Source organism: Dermacentor andersoni, unplaced genomic scaffold, assembly GCF_023375885.2.
Source record: "Dermacentor andersoni unplaced genomic scaffold, qqDerAnde1_hic_scaffold ctg00000039.1, whole genome shotgun sequence".
In the NCBI taxonomy this organism is placed as follows: domain Eukaryota; kingdom Metazoa; phylum Arthropoda; class Arachnida; order Ixodida; family Ixodidae; genus Dermacentor; species Dermacentor andersoni.
In genome coordinates this window covers 1,124,760-1,141,995 of record NW_027314752.1, presented here as the reverse complement: position 1 = coordinate 1,141,995, position 17,236 = coordinate 1,124,760, and the positions used below count along the sequence as shown (strand labels likewise).

At 42.6% G+C, this 17,236-nt stretch overlaps 1 pseudogene; it reads right to left on the bottom strand.

Annotated features, from left to right (window-relative positions):
* Positions 1-13,024: 13,024 nt before the first annotated feature.
* Positions 13,025-16,187, bottom strand: LOC126526504 (uncharacterized; annotated as a pseudogene).
* Between the last annotated feature and the right edge of the window lie 1,049 nt (positions 16,188-17,236).

Genomic DNA, 17,236 nt, shown 5'->3' with positions numbered 1-17,236 from the left:
TAGTGCAAATTATAAATAGGTGATCTTGTGGTGGCTACTGAGTAAATAAAAATAACCGTTAGGAGTTCTTTGTTTCATCGTACTTGAAATCACCCTGAAGATCTCCCAAATCAAATGAAAAAGATTGCTTGTCATTAAATTTAGCCTCTGTGTTCTTTTTTGCCATTTCTTGACAACTCTTACTTTTTTTTGTTTGTGCAGCATCGAGGCCTTTAATTTCTGCATCAACTGCCAAATGTGACGACTCAAAGCAAGGATGCTTCCACCGATGTCAGCTATGTGACTATGAGACTGATGAACTATTTCTTCTGGAAGAACATGCCAGCGACCATACTGGCGAGAAACTGTTTCATTGCCCTTTATGCCCTCAGAGCTTTCCACAGAAGCAGAGACTGAAAACCCACCTGCTCACCCACACAATCAAGACGCCATTTCAGTGCACTTCATGCTTTCGGAGCTTCTCGGATAAGGCTCGCCTGAAAGCCCACTTGCGCATCCATACGGGCGAGAAACCGTTTCATTGCCTTTTATGCCCTAAGAGCTTTTCTCAAAAGTGCAACCTGAAAACCCACCTGCTCACCCACACAGGCGAGAAGCCATATGAATGCCCTTCATGCTCTCAACGCTTCTCGCGCAAGCCTTACTTGAAAGCCCACCTGTACAGCCACACAGGCGAGAAGCCATATCAGTGCCCTTCATGCTCTCGGGGCTTCTCACGAAAGGGCGACCTGAAAGTGCACCTCCTCACTCACTCAGGCGAGAAGCCATTTGAGTGCCCTTCATGCTCGAAGAGCTTCTCACGAAAGGGCAGTCTCAGGAGACATGAGACGAGAAGCCATTTCAGTGCCCACTCTGCCTTCAGAGATTCTCGTTGAAGAATGCCCTGGAGATACACCAGTGCATTCATACAGGTGACCGGCCATAAAGTTGCACCGTCTGCTCCAGGTCCTCATCACTTGAACACATTAAAGAGAGCACAGCAACATGGTGCTGTAATGTAGGTCAACACTCTTGTTGAACTAGAGTCTGAATTACATAATATACTTATGTGTAGTATGTTACGTGGTGTGCTACTGCATCAGGTAGCACAAGTGTCTCTACATACTCCTGAAAGCAAGCTTTAACTCGAGCCAAACTCCGATGCCGCCTATTCAAATACATGTAAAACGCAGGAATATTTTTCTGAATAACCAGTGTGTCGATTATAACGAAATTTGTTACAATTGGAGAGAAAAACCTAAATTCTGGTGATTGCTGGCAGCATATTTTTGGTTGAAGGCCTGAATGTTATAACAGGAATTTACAAAGATGGTCCAGCATGAAAAAAATTGGAGCTAGAACTTCATAAATATTTAGCTCTGTACCTGGAATAGATATCATAGTTCGGTAAGCTGCATAAGCTAGATCTTTCAAAGCGGACAAATTTGATGTATGAATTCATTTCTTTTGTTAATTTCTTACACTATTTACGGGGACCTTTCAAATGTCCTACTCATTTATTATTTATTTATTTATTTACAAACGCTGCTATCTCATTTAGAGACATAGCAGAAGTGGGTTACATAACTTATGAACACAAAAATGTCAACTAACATGGTTAGGCAGTTCTTTCCGAAATTGATTAGTCGGCAATAAACGCAGAGAACCAACTAAGTTATTCCATAATTCAACAGTGTGTGGAAAAAAAGAAAGCTTAAAACCATCTATTATTGCAATGAAGAGAGCTATGTTTAATGGGTGAATACGTCAACTTAATCGCACAGAAGGTGTCATTAGCAAGGTAGGCGCTTCATTGTTAGTCGATCCTTGTATGATTTTGTGCTGCAAGATTAGACGGTCACACGTGCAACGAAACGACAGTGGGTTGAGTGATAAAGCGTGTGCGTGCGATGACGGTGAAAACATACGGTCGTAACTTTTTTCTGAGTGGATTCTAATTTGGAAATATCCTTCATGCGATGAGGCGACCACACTACAGAAGCATGCTCTAAAACAGGTCTAACTAGTGATTTATAGGTTTTAAGCTTGCACTCTTTAGTGCCTTGCTTTAAGGTTCGTTTTAGGCACCCTAATTTTTGCAGCGCTTTATAGCAGACTGTATTGATATGATTATGCCAACTAAGGGTTGGCATAACTAAGGTTAGGTTAGTTGTTAAAGTAAGTCCAAAGCATTTGAACTTGTTAACTTCGTTTATACTGTACCCTTGAGTGCTGTACGTGAATTTTAGGGGCTGTTTCTTGTTAGTAAAAGTCATTGCCACAGTTTTGCTTAAGGTAATGCTGATCTGTCATGTGTTACTCCAGTCTGAAAATGATGAAAATACGTTGTTAAGAACTTCTTGATCACGAAGAGTACGAATGTTGCAATAGATCACGCAATCATCTGTGTAGAGATATTTTCACTTGTGTGTTTCTGGCTACTTCAATAATGTCATTAACATATATGATGAATAAGAGCGGCCCGAGAACTGAGCCCTGCAGCACCCCTGAGATGACCTGAGCTATAGAAGAGGTTTTGCAATTAAAAGTGACGGATTGGAGTCGGAGGTGCAGGTAATCAGATATCTAGTCAATTAGTTTATTACCAGGAGAGATTGCAGCAAGTTGTAGTAGTTTTCAATGGCTTACCCTGTGAAGTGCTTTTGAGTAGTCGAAAAAGATGGCATCAAGCTGACCGCGGTTATTTAGTGATGTGACTATGTCATGCGTAAATTCTAATAATTGCCCTGTAGAAAATCCTGCTCGAAAACCATGCTGCTGTGGGGATAGAAAGTTTTTTGCTGATAAATACTGAATGATGTGCTCGAGAAGTTTGCAACATGTGGGCAGCTAGTGATTAGCTGTTTGCTGCCAGATTTGAAGATTGGTATGATGTTAGCTTGTTTTCAAACCTGTGGAACTTAGAGACATCTTAAGAGATTTGTTAAATATAACTGTCAAGTACCGAGTATTCCCTTCAGAGTATCGCTACAAAAATTTGTTTGGCCCTCCGTCAGCTCCAAACCTTTTTGTAGTATCAATTGTTAGTAATAAGTTATGAACACAAGCGTTAGCTATAACGAGAGCAGGACGCTCTGATAAAGTGTTGTTGATGCAAAAAGGGGGACCGACGCCATCGTCCTGACAAAGTACAGACTCAAAATAAGCATTGAAAGTTTTGGAAATAATCAGAGGATCAAAGGAAGGGTGATCGTTAATGATCAATGATGAAGTGTCATGAGCAGCCGCATGCACCGTTTTGAAAACTTAGATGCGTTTTCTTTCAAGAATGTTGATAACAAGGTGTCGAAATAAAAGTGTCTGGCTTTGTGCATTTTTGGTTTTAATTCGGACTGAAGCTGGTGCAGTATTGAGCATTGGTTGCTATGACTCACATTGTTATGTTTCCGGAGCCTCTTGATGCCCCTGATAAGATGAATAATGTCCCCATTATACCAAGCGTGCTTCAGGCTGCGTTTCACACACTTCTTGGGAACAAGCTGCAAGATGCATTTCTTAAGAATGTTGCAGAACATATCAAACAACTTGTCCACACTGCAAATGCTGCTACATTGTAGAAAAGCGTCAGAAGAGGATGCTAGAATATTACCAATAGAATTGTAATCAGCATGGGAAAAATTATTGACAATCTGAAAAGCAAGTCTATTGCACTCACAAGTGACATCAACCTTCAGCAGAACTCCTGTGTGATCGGACAGGCCTTCTATGATTTGGCAGCCCTATCCATTTTGTATTAACCTTTGGTTAAGGAAAATCAGGTCTAGGATCGAGCTCTCTCGGGTAACGCTACTAACAATCTGTCAGATCTAACAACAAAACCAAAGTCAATAAGCGAGTCACAAATCGGCCTGTCACGTCCATACGAAGTCAATGTACTCCAGTTAATACAAGGGGTATTGAAATCACCAGCAAGGATCAATTTACAGTCGTGAAGCTTGTGTTTTAATATATAATTGCAACAATCTAGGAATCTACTTTTTTTTTTTGGAATCAGGAGGCGGGTATAAAGTGCCAGTAGCCACCACAAGATCACCTATTTATAATTTGCACCATACCGACTCTGTGTTAAGAAGACTCGGTATCACTACAAAATCAATGCCTTTGTGAATAAATAAAACTACTCCGCCGCCCCTACCTCTTAACCTGTCACATCGCAAGACAGAGTAATTAGGAGGCACAAACTCACCTTCCGTGACCAAGTCATTTAGCCAGGTCTCAGTGACACAGATCAGAGATGGTTGATGGCATTCAATTAGCCAATTGAAGTGAACTGGCTTGTTCAATAGGCTGCGTGCATTTATATTCAAAAGGGTTAGGTTGTATCTTTCCCGAAGTAACTCTGTGCTGCTAGTGGTGGGTATGTTGCTGGAAGTTTTGATAAGCGACTTGCTAGTGTCATCCCAGGAGTAGCAGATGCTGTCTACTATCAGAATGTCAAAGCTCAATCGAACCTTGTTCACGTTCTTCCTAAGCTCGACCGAATTACCCACAAAGCTTTGCGAGTTAGCCACACAGGGAAAGAAAAATCCTCACTGATATGAGTATCTGACCCTATGAATTCAAAAGCATTCCTTAGTATCGAACTCTTCACTCTGAAATTGAGCAGCTTAAGTATGATAGGTCTCACCTTTATGCACCGAGCCAATGACAGCACTCAACGCAGTTGCATTCTATTTTCACTTTCGTGGAAAAGAGCTTCAGCACAGTGGCAAGTAGTTGCTCTGGGAATTCGGGCGATGGCTCAGGCACACCATAGATTATTAAGTTGTTCCGACGTGATTGCTTTTCCGAATCATTTTTTCTGCCCAGCAGTTCGATGGCTTTTCTAAGGTCGTCGACTGTTTCTTCTAGAGTATACACACGCTGGTCGATGTCAGCGGTGGCCGACGCCCACGCTTCTATTTTCGAGATCCTATCTTCAAATGCATCAATTTTAGCGGTCAGACTTACTAAATCTTGGCTTATCTGTGTTTGCCCTTCAAGCAGTTCCGTGAGCACATGTTCAGATTTTGTGTCTGGGCCAGGGTTTGGCTTTACATCACCCGACATAATTAGCAATATTCTCAAGGAATGCAACAAACAAGAAAAGGTACACAAAAGGCACTCAGGGTCCAGCAGCAGCAGCAAACAACGATCGTCACTTCTGAAGCAATGCACACGGTGTCTATTGCTTACCTGCAAGATGAAGCAAGCAACGTTGAGACAACCGTTCGCCATGCTGCTACCGGACCCACTGAAGAGCAGAAGCCGCAAGTCTGGCTTTATGTCGTCCTGCGACCACGTGAGCGTTGCAGCAGTAGTCCGCCATCCACTATTTGACCAGCACCGATGAAGTTCATTGTCGTCGATAAGCAGGTTCTCGTGTCATACGAAATCACAGGTGCCGTTGAAGGTGGAGTCCAAGTTCACATGTACCGGAATGCCACGCAATCGACAAATGGAAAAAGCATAGTCCTCTGGATAGTGGCAGCCGACGCAAGCAGAGATCTGCAAAATGAAGCAAGCAAAGTTCAGACAGCTGTTCGCCATGCCGCTACCAGACTCACTATCAGTCGCATATTTTAACACCTTGTATAATACATCAATTTTGTCCACTTTATAGATGTCCTACTTGAAGCATTTTACAGAATTGTGATATTTTTCATTGCTCAGTTAGATGTAAACTTGATAGTTTCGTTTTCTGAAAATTCGTGATTTTCAAAATTTTTGTTAGAAGACTGATGGCCTAAATAAAAAATTCACTACCAACATTCACTAGATTCTATTTCCTTTATATGCAGCAAACCTCATGTGGTCTGGTGCTGCACTTGTCAAGAAAACCGATTTCTCCTTTCCCACGCATTTAGATGGGAGCCCCCAAGCCCAAGCTTGCTCTTAAAGGGTCCCTGAAACACTTTTGCGGCGTCACCATATTTTTTCTACATCTTTTCTCAACACGTTATCGAACACAGAGCAAAAGGATTTATGAGAACTGACCCACATATAGTTGTCGTAGCTGAGAAAGAAAACAATGTACAGTTAAACTTTAATTAACAGAAGTCGGCAAAAATAGCTATTTGCTTTGTTATATTGTGGCTTTTCATGATGTGAAAAGTAATCAATGTTCATTTGTATCTCAAAAATTACTGTTTGCATGCCCCAGCAAACTATGTATGTTCATTGTGATCGTTATTGTTACACTACAAATGTCTGAAGGATGTGTTCTTTAGGCTCTGTTTTTTTTTTTTTCAGTATTCTCTTTGGTACATATGAACTTGTTCTCTTAGACCAATTCTTGCATTTGTTGCCTCTTGGTTCTGGTGTACATGGTTCATCATGGATTCTTTTGATCTTATTCTATTTGTGCCATTATTTCTTTTACAAATGGGTACTTTTTTAGAGGAATTGATTGTTCTGTAAGCTTTCCACTGTCTGTTTCACCAGAGCACCAAATAGATGCCAGTGTTTGTTGAGTATTCATTGTCTGTTCTTGATATTTCAATAGTTTATTGACAGCATGCAATATAGGGATGTTAGCACTTTATTGTATCTGGGGCTTCAAGAGAAGTTGAGGGACGGCAGTTGGAAGTTCAGTATTAGAACAGAAAGAACCTGCTATAAGTAACATAAGTAATTTAAGGTTTGAGTCTAATGTCAAGTTCACCATGCTTAATTCATTCTTACATTTTATTTCAACTAGTGTACCAGCATTTCTATAAGCACTAGTGTGACATATATTTGTGGAAATATATATATAAACTTTACACATTGAATTGGGCTTATATATAAACCTGCACTGTGTAATACATTATGTGCAGAAACCAAGAAATTGGGCCAATCCTGTTTTTTGAAATTTGAAAAAGATGCTTTCTGAATTACAGTTGTGCTAGTCTCTCATCAGGAATGTCCTCACCGACAAAATTGTGCACAGGACATGATTTTAAGATAATAAATACGAGGGTTCACTGTTTCGATTAAGGGCGTGCAAATATTTCATACGGTAAAGTAGGCGCTTTGTCAATACAACTATTTTTTAATATTCCTCGAACACTTAAAGCATTACCTGTGCACTAATAAACCTCAAAGTGAAGGAAAAGTATGACAAATGTCACCCCTATGGGCATAGTAGGCATAAAACATAAGATTGGGCATAGTAGAGCAATACCAGGATGTGTACATTGTTTTACCCATATTTTGACAATAGCTGTGCATTCATGAAAAACAGTTTCAAACATATTCTACATTTGTTTCAATTCTCGCACTATTTGATTTGTATTCCATTCAGTATGCAAGAAATTCTTCTATATAGGGCGACAATGTACCTTCATGTAATAAATAAACATATTTGTGGCTTTTTTCTTTTTGTTCTGCAAGTTGCACTCCTAAGGATTACTTCCACATCCACTCAGCCATTTTGGTGGCACATATGCCTTCAGACAGTGGCACGTTACATCCACGTAAAGAGGCACCTGCACCAACATGTGGCCATATCAGTGCTGGGTCTTCTTTCAAAGCTTGCTTATTTGTAACTTGGGAACTCGGATAGCAATTTTCTATCGACACCGTCATGCGATGTAGGTGTCAATGTATTAAGCCAAATGTGAATTAGGAACATGCATGCGTGTGCAGTATGCTACATAACATTCTGTTACACAAGTGTTACTGTATGCTCAGATATGTTGAGCTGCTGAGGTAATTCATAGCATGTACCAGCTTAATGTGAAAAGCTGTTCCGTTGTGTTTTAAGAATGCAATGAAACAATTTGAAAACACTGATATGACGTAACACATGACACTGGCAACACCACAATATCAAAGTCGGGTATCGTTCCAGTTATGTTGGTACACAGTGTGTAAATAAATATATTGTAATACAAATTAACAAGTTGTTTAGCTATATTATGATATAGCCAAAGCTATGCAGGGGTGCTGAATGTTGTGGAGATATTATTGGTAATCAATTTAGAGCACACATTTCAGTGGCCACAGCCATGTGATATTCCGTGATGTAGCTGCTCAACAATGAAGCATTTGTTTATTCACTATGCGTACAAAAGATTCCTCTGTACAGTAAAATACTCGGCGAGAAACTTTGAATGTTGCACGCCTCACTAGGACATGTTGTTCTCCAAGTAAATCGTTGCCTAATTTAACATCCTTGTGCATGAAATGTGGTTTACATGTGCACAACAAAAGGTAATTGCATATTGTTTTTCTTAGTTTGTGCCCTGAATTGTGGGAAATTCTCTGTGGTTCGGTGAACCAATTTGTGGATGCCTTGTTTAGTTGGAGCTAAGCTACATTTCTGAAATGTTTAGAACATAAGCATTGTAAATGTACTCGTGTATGAACCTACTTATTTGTATTGTTGGAATGTTGTCATTCTGCCATGAGTGATCCTTCTTTGTACGAGTGCATTGAGGCAAAATGGCAATACCAAATTTTATTCTATGTATACAGCATTTTTGTCATATGCAGGCTCTTTTCACTATAAGCGGCGCATTGAAGCCTTCATAGATCGCTTCAGATTTCATTAGAATTTACGCTTGCATAGTGACCTTTCTTTGATAGAACCGTGCACACTCACACAAGATAGGGGTTCTCAGGACTTTTGGCTTTGGCGATGCTCCACCAGCTTTTACATAGTGCTGCTGAACCCCTCCCTTCCTTTTCCCAGTGATCTGCATACACACAGCCTTAACATAAGGGCTCATTTAGGCTTATGGAGAATGGAATGGCGATAAGGGGGGACGTTGCTGCACACTCAATGCTGTGAGCACAGAGAAGCTGTCATGTTTTGGGAGGATTGGGGTGGGTGAGCCTTTGAATCTGCCTTAGCGCTGCTGCCGCGTCTGGGTTTGGCCTTCATTATGTGCATTTCGATGTGTTGTCGTTACTCTCGAGGGCCATTTCTGTTAATGAGGTACGTACGATGTTGTACGGACAATTCTTTTCTGCTCTCCATAATGTGCTGTGCGGGCCAACCATCTGGCTGCCATCCTATGCACAGTGTGCCATTACCAGTATGTTCACGCGAACGGAGGGGTGTCACATGCACGAAAGCCTACAGTATTTTTTGCGAAGAAATTTTACAAGGCATTCACCTTCCGGAACGGTCTTTGGTGTATCAATCGCAGTGCTAAGCGTAAATGCCCGCATCGCCTGGAATGTAACGCTGCCCCTCGCCCGCAGCAAAGTGTTTATTTTTTTATTCTCCTTGGCTGCCACCCGGCGTAACGTCGGTGTGAATTTACATATAGGCATGCAGGCTCGTTTCACTAAGATGCTGGAGCAGACTTAAAGAATGTGTTGTGCATAATCCATTTTTCATAGTCTGTTAAGTTCACACCTTTTAGTACACTCTTGGGAGTTGTCTTTGTCCGAGAGACGCAGGGCACGTTTAAACTAGATGGCGAGCATCAGCTGCAGATGCACGAGCGGCGCACTGTGGACACTGGGCAATGTGTACGTAGCGCTGACCCCAGGCGGAAGTTATGGCTGGTTGGCTTAACTCTTTCCGCACCATGGGGAAACTGGGTGTCTTTTGCAGGTTACACCACATATTTTTTCTTAACTACTCCACTCAATATTTTCTGGAATACATAAACAAAAAGCAGAATGAATGCACTTTTCACACATAAAAGATTTATTAACGAAATCCATGGAAAACAGGGGAAGGCGGGAGATGGAAATTAAGGACGATGAGCAAAAGGAGAACAAGGTGAAAACGGGAGCCAAGGTTTCGACAAGTGGACTTGTCTTTTTCAAGGCGACATATTTATTAAAGAGATGTATGTCATAAAAGAGACATAAATTGCCAAAATCAAGATTGTGTCACAAAATTGAGCAATGTTTGTAAAAAAGTGCTTGTATCTACCAAAAAAAATATGTAACATAAATTATGATATAGAATATGTATTGCCGTCTAATAGGCACTTTATCCCAAAAAATCAATTTTTCATTCAACAGGTTTTCCACGAGAAAAATTTGAGTGCAAGCACTACAGTTTGGCGGGCCAGGCTGCGTCCACCGATATTCCGGGATGGCTTGTGTCGTCGTCGCTCTCAATGTTTGACCAAAAGGCAGCATTCTCAGACTCGTTGTTACTTGATCCACCGATAAAATCTGCTGCAAACACAGCGGAATCACGAGATCTGCGATCTTATAAAGCGCGAGCGCCGCTCCCCGAGGCGGCCATTCTTGCTTTCTACTTTGGCAGTAGCGAAACTTCAGAGTGTGTTAAAAAATTAACACCTTGAGGGAAAAAAGCGAACTGCTTAGAAAACAAAAATATACTTCTCAATTTCATCCCATGGTGCAGAGTGTCAGCATTTTAAAAGTGGCGTTTCAAACCATTGATAGCGGGCATCCATTTTTGCTTGCTACTTTGACGATCTTGAAAACTTTGGAGTGCGTTCAAATGTTTTACCATCTGGGGGTAAAAAAACGAACTGCTTAGAAACCAAAATAGTTCTCCTCCTTCATGTCCGATACCGCAGTGTCTCCGTGGATGGTGTGGAAAGTCTCGAAACCGGCGTTTCAAACTATCGTTAACAGGCTAACGATGCCCAATGGGCACAGCACGAAAAGAGTTCTCGAAAAGTGCTCTTTTTAGCACCCGCGCATGGATTTGTGCCAAATCACTTGTTAAGCATGCACATGCATCTTTTGGTAGACGCGGGCGTTGTTTTCTGCAAAACCACAAGATATGCATGCAAATGGTGCTTTAAAGTCTCCAGACAGAGACTTCCTCCACCAGAGAAAGATTGTGGGCAACGGGGCAGACACGCGGGGGATAAGGGCAAACATGTTCCGCTGGATAATAGATTTTCTGCTTACAAATAGACAACGTTTTTGCTTAACATCCCCGTGCCTGTCAGTGTAGATGTGGGTTATGTTGATGTTAGGCAAGTTGGTAAGGGTTTCTGCAGTTCAAGTAATAAGGGGTTTGAAAAGACGGTTGCCTAGCTTGAAGTGGTTTGGATCTCAGGGTGTGTCAGGTTTCAGAAAGCTCTTTTCCTCTTCTTGAGGTAACTGTGACGTCTGCGTGCATCACGGAGGATCTTGTAGGTATACGGTCATTTCAATTGTTGCAATTTGTTGAACTCACTGGCTGAGCTTCGCCATCTTGTGAGTGGTTATATATGTATAATTCCAAGGTGAAAGATCATCCAAGTTCGTATACTCATGGCACAATTTCCATAGCGATAGGAATGGAGCACCGCGACTGTCGGTAAATGTGGTACCTTTTAAAGGGGTCCTCAACCCCCCTCAGGCTTGGAAAAACACAATCTGCTGATAGCACGCACTAATGTGAACATCTCAGCCAAATTTTGGAGTTGTGCAAGACGCGCGTTGAGTGCAAGTTCACCTTTTTTCTCATACACTCACTTTTTGAGACGCCTACAGCAGCCCGATCTTAGGAGCAGCTAGCTGCTCCTAACTCTTGTCGGGCTTACTTATTTTCTAATACAGGTGATTCCAATATGGGGCTGCTGTTGACGAATAGCTGGCATCAATCAACAATGGCGTTTGGATCAGTGAGCTCCTTCCTATGGCTACTGTGTATATGTATTCACGAGGTTTAATAACCAGGCTGAAGTGAGCGAAAATTTACTTTCGTATTTCGATAATAATTATGTACTTCCGGAACCTCATGCTCGGCCGCAGCCACCCACATAGGAATCAATCTTTGGCCACCTTGTTTATTAGTGCCGCAGTCGTCAGGTCTTGTTAGTTTTGAACACTGATCTAGCATTGAACCATGCGAAACTTAAAGTCGCACCGCACACACGCTGGGGCACTTGGGCGCAACTCTGGAGCACCTCATTTCCCTGTGCCTTGTAGCTCGTTTGTGGCTGGTAGATTGGTCCTCTGCAACTTTTATTCTTTTTTTTAGTACTCTTGCTCTTGTTTGTTGAATTTGCCGTTGCAAACGGGTACATGTGGGCTCTCAGCTTGGCCGTTCTTCTCCTACGGTGCTAAGATTTAAACTGGTTCTTGAGTTTGTTGCTGCTGTTGCCACTCAGTTTGGTGCATAGATCACGAAAAAAATTTCTCTATCGTGGGGCTTCCTGTTGCACATGATGTGCAAGTAGGTGAGCTGTTGCACATTTTAATGGCACTCTATGTAGCGTCTATGTGTACTATTTCTTGCCTTGCATTTTGTACTGTTACCCTGTTTATCTGGGATTTTTGTGGCTAGTGAATCGACGACTTGCTTGAGCACCTGCTCGCCACAATGTAAAAGGCACATGTTCAGTTACCCAAATGTAAACAATGAAGGCGAATTTTAAGGAACATGGCCCAATCAGGATAGTTCTACTCAGGTGCAATTTTGCTCTAAAATTTAGCTGTTTTGAAATCCAAGAAATTTTCTGAGATTAATTCCAGCTAGATTTCTAAGTTGCTATTTAGTATTGCTTCTTTTGATGGTGCTATGCGAGTCACCATGTTTGCACAATGTTCCTCACATCATTTGTGCAGACACAATGTAGGTTCATTGCAGTAGCCTGCACAATGTTGTAGATGTAGGATGTGTGCAAATATGACTGCTGTAGGTGTGTAGGCCCATGCCACTTGTGACCGCATAGAAAGACAGACGGCTGACATGCTCAATTCTAAACAAACGATATGGTCAGTAGGTTCGTATTTCTTCCAGGACGGACTTTTATTCTTCTGACCATTTTGAGCTTGCATGTAGCTTCAGGGTACAGAGATCCTCATCTTAGTTTGTTTCACACTTGATCTGCTCTGGTCTTTCTTTGGAGACTGTTAACTCGTGGACGACATATACTTGAAAGTGCTTTTCTTTGGACACCTTTTCTTTCGAACGAAACCGAGACGGGGCATCTGCTATATGATCATCTTGTTTCCCGGTTTGTATGTTATCCGAAGAGAGTATTCCCAGAGTATCATGTGCATTCTTTGCACACTTTGTATACATTGATAGAATGGTTTCTTAAGATCGCCTTAAGTGGGCAGTGGTCACATTCCACCAGGATTCATGACTGTGCGAAGACTTCGTCGTGAAAGCGGGTGCAGACCAGGGGCGGCGCCAGGATTTCATTAAGGGGGAGGAGTTACCTACAGCAAGTGAGTTCCTTCAGGGAGGCGGGGAACTTGTGCATTGTGTTCTGTCTATTTTTAACTGGGCTGAAGGCTTTCTAAACACGTCAGTGTGAATAAGCTATCCCAGCATAACAGTAAGATATAAGTTAACATTTAGCATATTTACACAGCAGTGCATCTGCAAAGGAAAATTTATATAACACAGGGTACAGTACATACATAAAAAACAGTATTAAATAAAGAAAAAGACAGATAACCAGCAGCAACAAAATAACATTAGTTGACTATTTTGCATTATAGTTTTTAACGAGTACATTTCACAACAGGAGAGAGGACAAACACCACTAAGCAAAGCGGATATCAGTTCCAGCTTTGGTAAAGATGCGCCAGATAAAAAAAAAGTGAATACACTCTTGTGGCACCATCCGGTGTTTCTAAACGCTGGAAATAGGAAAAAGAATGAAGAAAAGCTGTAGTGGCAAAGGAATAAAAAAACAAATAGAAGAGAAAACAGAAGTGCAGAAATAGAGCATGCAATAGGCATTTCAGTCAGCATCACATTTGGTCACCCAGTACAGCAGGTTTCACAAGTGCAAATAACAGCTCTCAGACTATACAATGCTCACCACAGAAGCTAGGCCACTCACGTGGCCTTGGACAGCACTCTATGTGTTGTCTATTTCAAAGTGATTATAGGAACAGAGGAAGGTTTTGTTACAACCACAGACGCCAATGCCTGTGCTGTGGCAGTAGAGACAAAACACAGCCGGCATTTATTCGATGGTGAAACAGGTGTTCTGCAGATACCGGTATGGGTATTGGTCCTACTCCCGCGCTGCACAATTTTCCCACGAAAACGCCGCAAAGATACAATGGTGTATCATTATACCAGCATACTAGTGCAGATGTACACGTCGATTACTGTGCGCAGCATCAAACATGTCGACAACACGCTGAAGATGTATCTTATTGGCAAGAGATCGCTCAACCGCAAGCAAAGCTAGGTCGCTCAGACGGTTATTCATCCTCTTGCTGCGAAGTCTTCAATCTTCGAAGGCACGAAAACATGCGCTCACAAGATGACAATGCCGGTATTGTCGCAGCAATAATATCTAGATTGTGCAGTTTGTGGAAGGCTAGTTTATGTTCTCATAAGACAGTCACTAGTTGCTGCTGTGTCTCTATCTTGCACTTCCTTTCGGCTTCGATGCGCTGAAGAAGTTCCGTTTATCAGCTTGCACTCAACTTCAATGCTTTCAACGGGGCATGCATAGCGCTCAGCGAAAGGCTTCGGTAAGAAGATGTCCATAAAATTCTCACTCCGTGGGTGGAGAGGGCTAACTTCGCAGAGTACATCATCATTCTCCGTGAACCGCCTAGTCAACTCCGCAGTAAGGTGATCCAAGATGGAAAGAAAAACACCGACTCTGATTGTTTCCTTTGAATCTGTGAACTTTTCTTCAATGGGCTGACCTTCACTCAATACATACTGTTATATGCGTGTCATTCTCTGCTTTTTTCTTCGGGACACCCTGTTCTCAGAAATACTGCAGGTTTGCGCCCAGACAGTGTCGAATGTGTTCTGCAAATTTCTCATTTCGTAGAACACGTCAATCACTGTGCGTGCCATGAGGCATGCCTGACTAATATTGCAGTCTCTACTTTGCAATAGGTCCTAAAGAACTTTAAGTCGGCTGAGTATCTTGGTAAATAGGCTTAAATAAAAGAGAAACGAGAATTTCATTTGCTCAAGCAGATCGCTAACATCCGTTGCCGCCTGCTCTTTGTACCGATGACTTCGGCTAGACATACAAAGATAGCAGGAAAGCTTTTCATTGCTGATGTGCAAGCCGTTACCTGGCAGGCCCATCGTGTATCCCCGAGACGCTGCAGCACTGCCACTGGCAAATAACTTTTCTGCATGTCTATGTGCAGAGAGTGAATTGCAGATCCACTAGGGAAAACATAGAGGCATTCTAAAGGAGATAAAAAAATCCCTCACCGGTTTTATCACCTTGCACACATCCACGATGACTAGATTGAGACGGTGGCTCATGCAGTGGACGTACACTGCCTGGAGCAATTCCTGCCTGAACAGAGCCCGGACGCTGCTTGAGATACCGCTCATCACACTCACACCATCATGTGTTTGAGCAATGCACAGCCGAGTATCTATGCCACAGCAATTCAATGTTTCCTTTATGTAGCCCAGGAGTGACTTTGCATCCAAGTGCTCAGCGTTGCCGAATCCGAGAAACAGCTCAAAGATAGCCCCAGTTGCATAGTACCTTAGTACAACTGATGATTGTTCCGTCTTGCTTAGGTCCTTGGTTTCATCGACAATAAGTGCAAAGTATACTTCGAGCTTTTCATCTCTTCCTTTTTACTTGTTAATGTGATGTGGCTCAGAATTTCGAGGATCTGGTCTTGTATCAAATGATGAACGTACTTCGCATTCGCTGCTCCACCATTCAGGTTCTTTCCGACAATATTGTCATATGTGCCAAACAAGTTCAAGAGCTCAACGAAGTTTCCATTGTTTTCACTTGGAGCACTTTCATCATGGCCCCTCTGAGCAATTCCCTGAACGGCAGTGAATCGCAATATACCTGTGACTTTTGCTGTATAGAGGCCATTTTCCTGCATCTCCCTGGATTACATGTGGCTGAGATGGATTGCAAATGACTTGCTCCATCTTCCCGACTTCATCTGCCTGTAGGAAACCCACGGTGTCAGGGAAGACTTATGCGCGAGTGAGTTTTCGTGCTTTCTGAAACGAGCATCTTTTTCTAGGACTTCTAGTTACTATATCCACCATTGACAAATGCAGATTTCTCATTGGCACCAGTAGAAAACATTCTGCAAGGGTAACAGAGAGCTACGTCAGCCTGCATTCTGCACTCCAACCAAGGAAATAGGCAGTACCAGTCCGAGTGGAAGCTTATGCTCAATTTGCCATTCTTCTTAGATAGAAATGGGTTTAGTATTGGCTGTGTGGGTGACTCTGTCTTAAATTTCGAAATGTTCAACTGGCCTGCATGGTCGACATCCACATCCGAGGTGGTCAGTTCTGTCGCGGAATCAGGTTCATCCCTTGCTGCACACGATGTGGAAAGCTTGTCGCATTCACTGTCCATTTGGACCGACGAGGACGGACAAGCGTCGTCAGAAGAGATGCTCTTCACAGTCTCTTCAAGAAGAGTCAAAACGGAGTGCTGAGAAAGATTTTATTGTTCATGGTGCATCTCCGAATCACCAATTGTTGAAGCAGAAAGCTTGGTGTGGACGCATTGTTGCTTGAGCCGCTTGCTCACATTCGAAAAGAAAATCGGCAATTGACCTTTTCTGCAAAATCCTAAGGCAACACAAAGGTCCTGTGGCATCGACCACATATTGGAGCCTCTTCCGGTGGCGAGATGGGCTGGCGTTTCCTCCCACGTTACGAGCACTGCTTGCGAGCGAGAAAACGAACTGGCTGAAGTGGTTAGTGCCACTGCTGCAGTGAAATAGAAGACTAGAAGGGGTCAGTGCAATAAAGGCAACAGCTGCGCCGCAGTGCGAATGGTGCGTCAAGGCACGATAATAGCTTTGGCGCTGTCGACGCTCACTACTGAAGCTCCTGTTACAACTCAATACGGCGAAGAGCATTTCTTAAACGTTGACGAGAGGCACGCCACCCCATTCATCACCCACCTATCCCAAAGTCAATGCAGCTTTGACACCGACCGTTGATGGGTCAAGACCCTCTATATGAAAATGATAATCTGAACTAATAAATGAAAGGGGCCCAAGTCGACTGCTACTGAAGAACAACACTGACCTTGGATTCCTAGGTTACAATACGCTTACACATTTCATACCATCGAAGTTGGAGTTCGGCGGAACGGCATGAAATCCTGGCGGGATATTGCGACCGATTCGACGTGTGTAATTGACCGCGATACAGTCATCAGATTTTCTAATCTAGTCGCCTAAGGAAGACGAAAGGTTAAAAGTGGAGACCTTTCGTTCAGAGAGGGTTATGTATCCTGATGTGAACTCAGAATTAGCTTCTACATGGAGTGGGCTTCTGTACCTGGAGCCCGTATGCATAATGTAAGTAAACCCCTTAAAGTGAAGCTTTCTTTTCCTCTTCTTTCGACTTTCCCACTGCTGCTGCTGCTGTCTTGCACACCGCATCGAGGGG